The 7,053-nt window shown below is 32.3% G+C and overlaps 1 long non-coding RNA gene across 1 annotated transcript; it reads left to right on the plus strand.

Annotated features, from left to right (window-relative positions):
* The first annotated feature begins 665 nt into the window (after positions 1-665).
* Positions 666-3,358, plus strand: LOC117120465. The gene is made up of 3 exons (XR_004447354.1): positions 666-827; positions 1,522-1,733; positions 3,035-3,358. It is a non-coding gene; the product is annotated as an uncharacterized LOC117120465 (long non-coding RNA).
* The last annotated feature ends 3,695 nt before the right edge of the window (positions 3,359-7,053 follow it).

The following is a 7,053-nucleotide window of genomic DNA, read 5'->3' on the forward strand; positions in this document are numbered from 1 at the left end:
GGAACGCATTACTTGACACTGTTCGTGAGTCTCCATCTGTTTCCGTGTTTAAGACGAGGCTTAAGACTCACCTGTTTTGCTCTTTTTAATCAGTTCTCCTTTTTTTAGCCTTTTGTGAATCATATTCCAGCGAGCCCTATTCATTTGGGCCTAAAATGCTGGAGAACAGAGCAGTGAGACTGGTTCCTTCTGCTGTCTTCTCTTTGTCTCTGTGGTTGTTTGCTTTTGTTAGTCTTAGGATATTATTCGGTTTTTTACTTCTGCTTCCAAGACTTTGCATTTCAAGCGCATAGAGACTATTGTAATATGCGCTTATTATAAATATACAGCCATACCACCTAAGGAAAGCAGTCTGATTTAATGAGGAACACAATGAACTCAGTGAATGAACACTGTTTAGGGTTTTCCCATCGGCTTAAAAGAGTATATTGCACTGACCTTATATTCTATTTATTGTTTATATCCTGAGTCCATAATTTTTATTTTATTATTCATAAATGACAATAAACATGCAAAACAAATGTATTTCTTTCAGAATACTAGAAAATATTATAATTCTAAAAAAACAAACAAATAAAGATGCATCTAGCAAACTGCATAGTACAAACAGTCAACATTTTTTTTCCACATTTGCATCTACTGTAGTTCAAAAGCACTAGGCAAAGCCCACCTGACTATTGACCTTCGACCTGATGGTGAACTAAAACTGAGGTTGAAACAAGCAAAGAAAGGCGATATGGAGGACAGAAAAAAATGTAGAATTTGATATCTTCCCAAATTCATATCTTGAGAAACATTTTAAGAGTATTTGGAAACAATTGAGACAGGTATGTGTACAGACTCTTCCTATTCATGTGATACTGCAGTGTTTTGGGGTATAAGCCCACCTCTTCTATGCCTGCCCTTACTCTATAGGTTACATCTGATTTTATGTATTAATGTCCCCTCCCCCTTCCCCCCAATCCCAATCAACAGTCCAGGTTTTGAACAAGAAGCTCAGCTGATTTTTTACAAATACTCTCAGGTAAATAAAGATCTTGCCTTTGATTTGTTCATGCAGTGTTGAAAATTCGCCTTTTAAATGCCCTTCCCTATAAAGATGAAACAGTTTTTATGTGAATATAGGATTCCTCAAATACCTTTCAATATATTGACCAGGGGTGTGATTAGAGATGACATGGGAAAGCCCAAGAACACATCAAGTGGTCATCTCTAAGCCTCTGGTCAATATCAATACAAAATACAACAGTAAAATGTATAGGACGGTGGTATTTATGCAGGTTGTTGGTTTTTGTTAGTGTTTTAATGGGGAAAGCATAGAGACCTTGTTTATTTGTACTACTGTATAAATAGGTCTACCTGTAAATATCACTATATGCAAATCCAAAAAAAAAAGAATCATTTCAGATAGAATATAAATTTAATAACAACAACAGTATTTTAATTGATTAGATGAATAAACCAATATGTTTTTATTTACATGTTATAGTATGCAATAATCAATTTTTCCTGCTCTTCCAGCAAAATTTCAGAAGTTTTACACCAAAAGCAGAAAAATTCTGTTGCAGCGAAATCTATAGCGAGTAGAAGCAGGGACTCTCTGATTTCATATGGACCAATTAAAAGCCAGCAAGCCAAGCAGAGTACCCAGTCCACATATGTCAGGATGAATGAGTCTTATCTCAATAGCGCCCTCTATGATAGTGTCTGGAGTGCAGTTGAAACATTGAATAGTAAGTAAAACGGTAATAGAGCATCTTTTTTCTATTATATAATTTTTTTTATTTTGATGGACAAATTGAAAAAGCATCACAAAAAAAAAAAGCAGTCAAAATAAGAAAAAAACAAACAATATCTTTGAATGGCATAGTAATTACTACTATAGGCCCTACATGCTTCAAACTCAATTCTAATTGTGAATAATTCAGTAGTCATCACAAAAACCAGCAGCCGTAACCAACAAATGAAAATTGAGTTTTGAATATATTCTGATTCTTTACACCGTAAGCTTTAAAATGATGGCTCATTACTGCAACTGATTTACTTTTGCCAAAGTTATGAGTAAAAGTATTACAGCTTTGCTGTACTAAAGTATGTACAGTAGAGTACTGACATATACATTGTTATTACTCAGTTTAACATACAGCGACGGTAACGCTGGGTTTGGGATGGCATCCCTCATATATTATATTTATTGTTAATTTAAATATAATTTAAGTATTTTATGCAATGTATTTATGTCTTTCAGGTAATTATTTAATTTATATCTGTATAATGTGTATTCCCAACCCATGAAAACAAATTTCATGTACTGTACTTGTATATTTGTCAATAAATGGAATGGAATCTTGGTTCTTAAAGTTACTGTAGGGTTTCAATCCCTCGCTGTGCATTTTGCTTGTGTCCTTGAATAAAGCACTTTATCTGCACAGTTGGTTTCTTTCCACCCAGAAACAACATTTAAGCATGTTGGCCACGGGGGCAAAGTGCTTTATATCTAAAATAAAACAGAATTGACAAATATTCTAAACTCATTATTAAAGGCAATGCAGTCATATTGATCAACACTGCACACGGTTTCCAATCAAAAGAGTATTTTGCATGCAACTTGCATTCCATTAATTGTTTGTTTATATATTGTTTGTTCATAATTTTTATTTTATTATCCATGCAAAAAAAAAAAGTTGTTTTCTTTATATTAAAATACTAAAAATATTATAATGGCAAAACAGAGATAAATTATCCTTCGGAGTCTGGCTTTAACATACTGGTAATCAGCTTTGTTTAACATCATCATCATTTTTAATACAAGTAATACCAGTATCATTATTATCATTATTATTTTATTTAACATCATATCAGTACAGATCAGCAAATGTTTAATTTAATGGTTAGATTGATGATAATAATAATAATAATAATAATAATAATAATAATAATAATAATAATATGGTATAGATTTATATAGTGTAAATTCCAAATCAATGATCAAAGGCACTGTGCACTTTTTTGATTTTAATTATTTTTTAATTAGAAGCTCGCTATTCAACATCAATGATGAAAGATACGACCAGCATTGGAAGAGCAGCAGTCCTGTGATGATCCAAATGGGCAACAGTTGGCTGGCTGTAAGTGTCATTTAGTCTTTAAGTGGACAGATGAAAAATTTGAAAAAGTCAACTACTGTATAGTAATTTGAAAGAAGCTATGGATTTGTAGCTAGTATGTTATTTTACAAGCTTACAGGTTTCATTGATCACTTTACTTTCAACAAAAATAAGGACTAGAAAGCTTGAAATGCTTACAAAGAAAAAGCAGTAAAACCAGAAACTGAAATAAAGTACATGAAAACAAATTTGAACTATATGATCTCCCTGAAGTGACTTATTCCAATATAGGACACCTGAGTAGCTGTGAATAATAAACTGAACTCATTCAGCTGATGACGTCTTGTTGACAACAAGACGAAAGCTAGCGTAAGTAACATAAAATATTGGTTTACTATTTAAAAATAATTGGATTGAACTAAATCAGTCAAAAAAAATATACCGAACAGCACTTATAAAATAAAATTTATTGAACACAAAGCCTTTTATGCAACAAACTTCTTCAGGATGCTATTTATAATATGAAAATGTCTTAATCATTTTATAGCGCATAGTGGTTCCAGGATTTCCAAGTTTAAGAATCATGATTTCTACTTGTATGTCAATATGAAAGAAATGCTTATATTACTTTATTATTATATTTTTTATTATTATTTATACAATTTTATCTTAAATAAAACATCGCACACAGTTTCTTCTGTAAATATGCAACATTTTTCATATATTCTTAAAACTATTCTATTATACGCACACTCGCATTATACATTATTAGGCTATTAGGCGTTTAATCTTATTATTATTATTATATCTTTTACGAACTCAAAAGCAACTGTCATACACTGCCAGGGGGTGTTGCCGTGGGTGCGTTTTTATCTTTAAATGCAATTCCTAGCATATTCTTAGCCTGTTCATATGCACTGCTACTAAATCATTCAAGGCAAAATTCATATTCTTCAGAATCATCCAATTTTTTTTTTTTTTTTTTTTTTTTGGCCTTTATAGCATTACTAAAAGCTTTACACCTTTTTTCATATAAAGAAATCTTGGAAATCACATGTATGAAACATGTAGGATGCCGGCACCTTGACCTCTGAAGATTAGAGACTAAAAAATTTTCACAAAAACATGATGCAATATTGACAAAAGGATTATTATTGTTTATTTTTGGTAAATATTTCAGCTGCTCTGAATTTTTTCCCTATTCTTCTTTCTTCATGCTTCTTCCATATTTACATTAAATCTAATTTATTTTACTATTAATAAATATTGACACATAATGTTTAAGTAAAAAATATGATTATATGTCATCCAATACAATATTACATCATAGGGAATAAATTCATTCCGGATTCAGTAAATTATTTGTGAATTTTCTTTCCTTTAGTTAATCCAGTGTCAATTTTTTATATTGTAAATGTTGTTTTTACTTACAGACTTGACATAATTAACTATAAGGAAAGAAAATTCACAAATACATTATTACATATTTTAACTGGACTCTAGAACTAGGCTGTGTATGCATTGTGTCTATTTAAGATATCTCAATCTTTGTCATCTAAAGTTGAAGGTATGTCCTGGTCCCGACCCTTTAATGTCACTACTGCATAGGCTTATCTTCCTAAGACTTCTACGAGTGAAGACCTTGTTCGAAGCCAGAAATCAAGTTGTCTTTTACCCAGTACCATTCGTATATTCTATTCGTATGGGAAATCTTTATCCTAGTCAATGATTTTTTTTTTAACAATGATAAACTCTTTATTCTTTATTAAAACCCATAAGTATAGTAGCAGCCCAAGTAGTGTAGTTCAAATGTACAAAGGAACACAAACAAGAAAACACAGAAGGAAACATCAAAAGTACAATTAAAAACCATACTCAAGTACAAAGTCAAATATAATCAAAATATAAAAAGACATAAATAAGTCAGTTACATAATATTATTTTATTTGATATCACACCGCAGAATAATAATCAACACGCATCTGTTTCTGTTAATAAGCAAAAGCGTTTTGATTGGTCTGATGCATATTTACGTACTTTCAATTTAAGGTGGAATCATCGCTTAATTAATGACCTGAAACAAACTATTATTGTTTTTTTAGATTCATGTAACATAGATAGTGCCGTTTCTTCCAACATTTAAACACCTTTAAATGCCCTCTAAAGATCATAATTTTCTAATTTTTTTTCTTATGTTTGGGAGGTTGCGTGGCCCACCCATCGGCTCAGGGCCACGCCCACTAGCTTCCATTTTGGGCAGCCTATTTTGTTTTTCTGGCTAAACCCCAGCCTTACACACTATACTTGGTTGATTTGATAGTACTCCCCAGGAGCCATTAAGTGTTTTAAAGTAGGTTTTGCACACATCCATAGGCTGTATTAGCAAAACCCAGTAGGCCTATCCTTTTGATTTTAATAAAATAGAGAAACCTTATTTGTCCAAAAAAAAGGAAACCCAAACGTTTAAAAAAAAAACAGTACATATGTAAAATTCTAACATAAAAATTTAATGTTCGAAGCAAAAGAAATAAATTATTTCAAGTAGATAAAAATCACCTTATCTTTGTGAGCTAGCTCCCCCCCAATTTACCTTCACTCCCCTCTCAGCCCAACATTTCCAGACTCATAGTTTATATGTCACTGATCAGGCCCGTAACTAGGATTTTTTTGGGGGGTTTCAAATTTGGAAAAAGTGGAGCCTTTTGAAGATGTTAAACGACCAACCAATTGCGCTGACCACATAAATAATTAAGAGTTCCATCTTGAAACTTGTAAAAAGTTGCTACTGTCTATAAAGATTATTTGAACAGGATTGTTTTTTTTTTTTTAAGTTTTTTTTTTTTGCCATCCAAGCGGAGCCAGCTAGCAAACGGCGGGGTTCGTTCGAACCCCCAAACCCAGATGAGTCTGATCTCAGTAGCGCCCATAGTGTCAGGAATGCAGTTGAAACATTGAATACTAATAGTAAAGAAGTAATAGAGCATCTTTCTTCTTTTTATCTAATTGGAATCTTGTTTTCATTTAGTGTGGAAATTTTTGAGTCAACATAAATTAAAAGAGCATCACAAAAATACATCATTCAAAATAAAAGAAAACATAAAAAATGTCTTTGATGGCTTAAAATCAAATCTCAATTCTTAACTGTGATTGCAGTATAATAAACATGGAGAAACTAATGATGATGTTGATTACTAAATTTTTAAATATTTGAACACATTTTAAAGCAAAAAGAACAAGTTTTGAGAAAAAAAGGCTCTGACAGTTGGCACTGGCCAATTTTGTCGATACAATATTGCTCACGTCCTGAGAGGGCGTCTTTCATGACATGTATTCTATTACTATAAATTGCTGTGTTTAGTTTCCAAGACACTTTTATATAGTAAAATCGTCATCATCACATCCAACGGCGGCGGAAGCGGGGGGGCCATTGGCCCTCCCACTTTTTCTACTTGGGGGGGAGGGCCTGGCCCCACACTTTTGGTTTGGGACTGTTCCCAGCACCAGTGACAAACATTTTACAAACGCTGCAATGTCATTTGTATTATTATTGTTGTTATTATTGTTATTATTATTATTATTATTTGATGTTTAATAGACACCTTGTTTATTTTCGTCTTATAAATTGACCTATTATTATAATTATAATATATATATATATATTTTTTTCATTTTCTAACGAGCATTACAAGTTCCATTTTTGAGTTGAGCAACCAAATGTTGATTGACGTCTGTATACGCTCGTCTGTAAATTTTCCTTGAAACCCACCCTCAAGCATAAAGAAAAAAATCGCCTGCCTTTGTGAATTCTGTATTTAGGCATACGGGAGGAGGTACCGTAGGCAGTCTTTAATGGAGCGACGCTCTAATTCTCTTTATGCTAACCACGAAGATGTATTTTAGTAGGTGTAACTGATTGGCTTACAGTAAACCTTCAAACTAGCTGAAT

This window comes from Anneissia japonica, unplaced genomic scaffold, assembly GCF_011630105.1.
Source record: "Anneissia japonica isolate Jap-2015-1 unplaced genomic scaffold, ASM1163010v1 scaffold10985_len45023_cov126, whole genome shotgun sequence".
Taxonomy (NCBI): Eukaryota; Metazoa; Echinodermata; class Crinoidea; order Comatulida; family Comatulidae; genus Anneissia; species Anneissia japonica.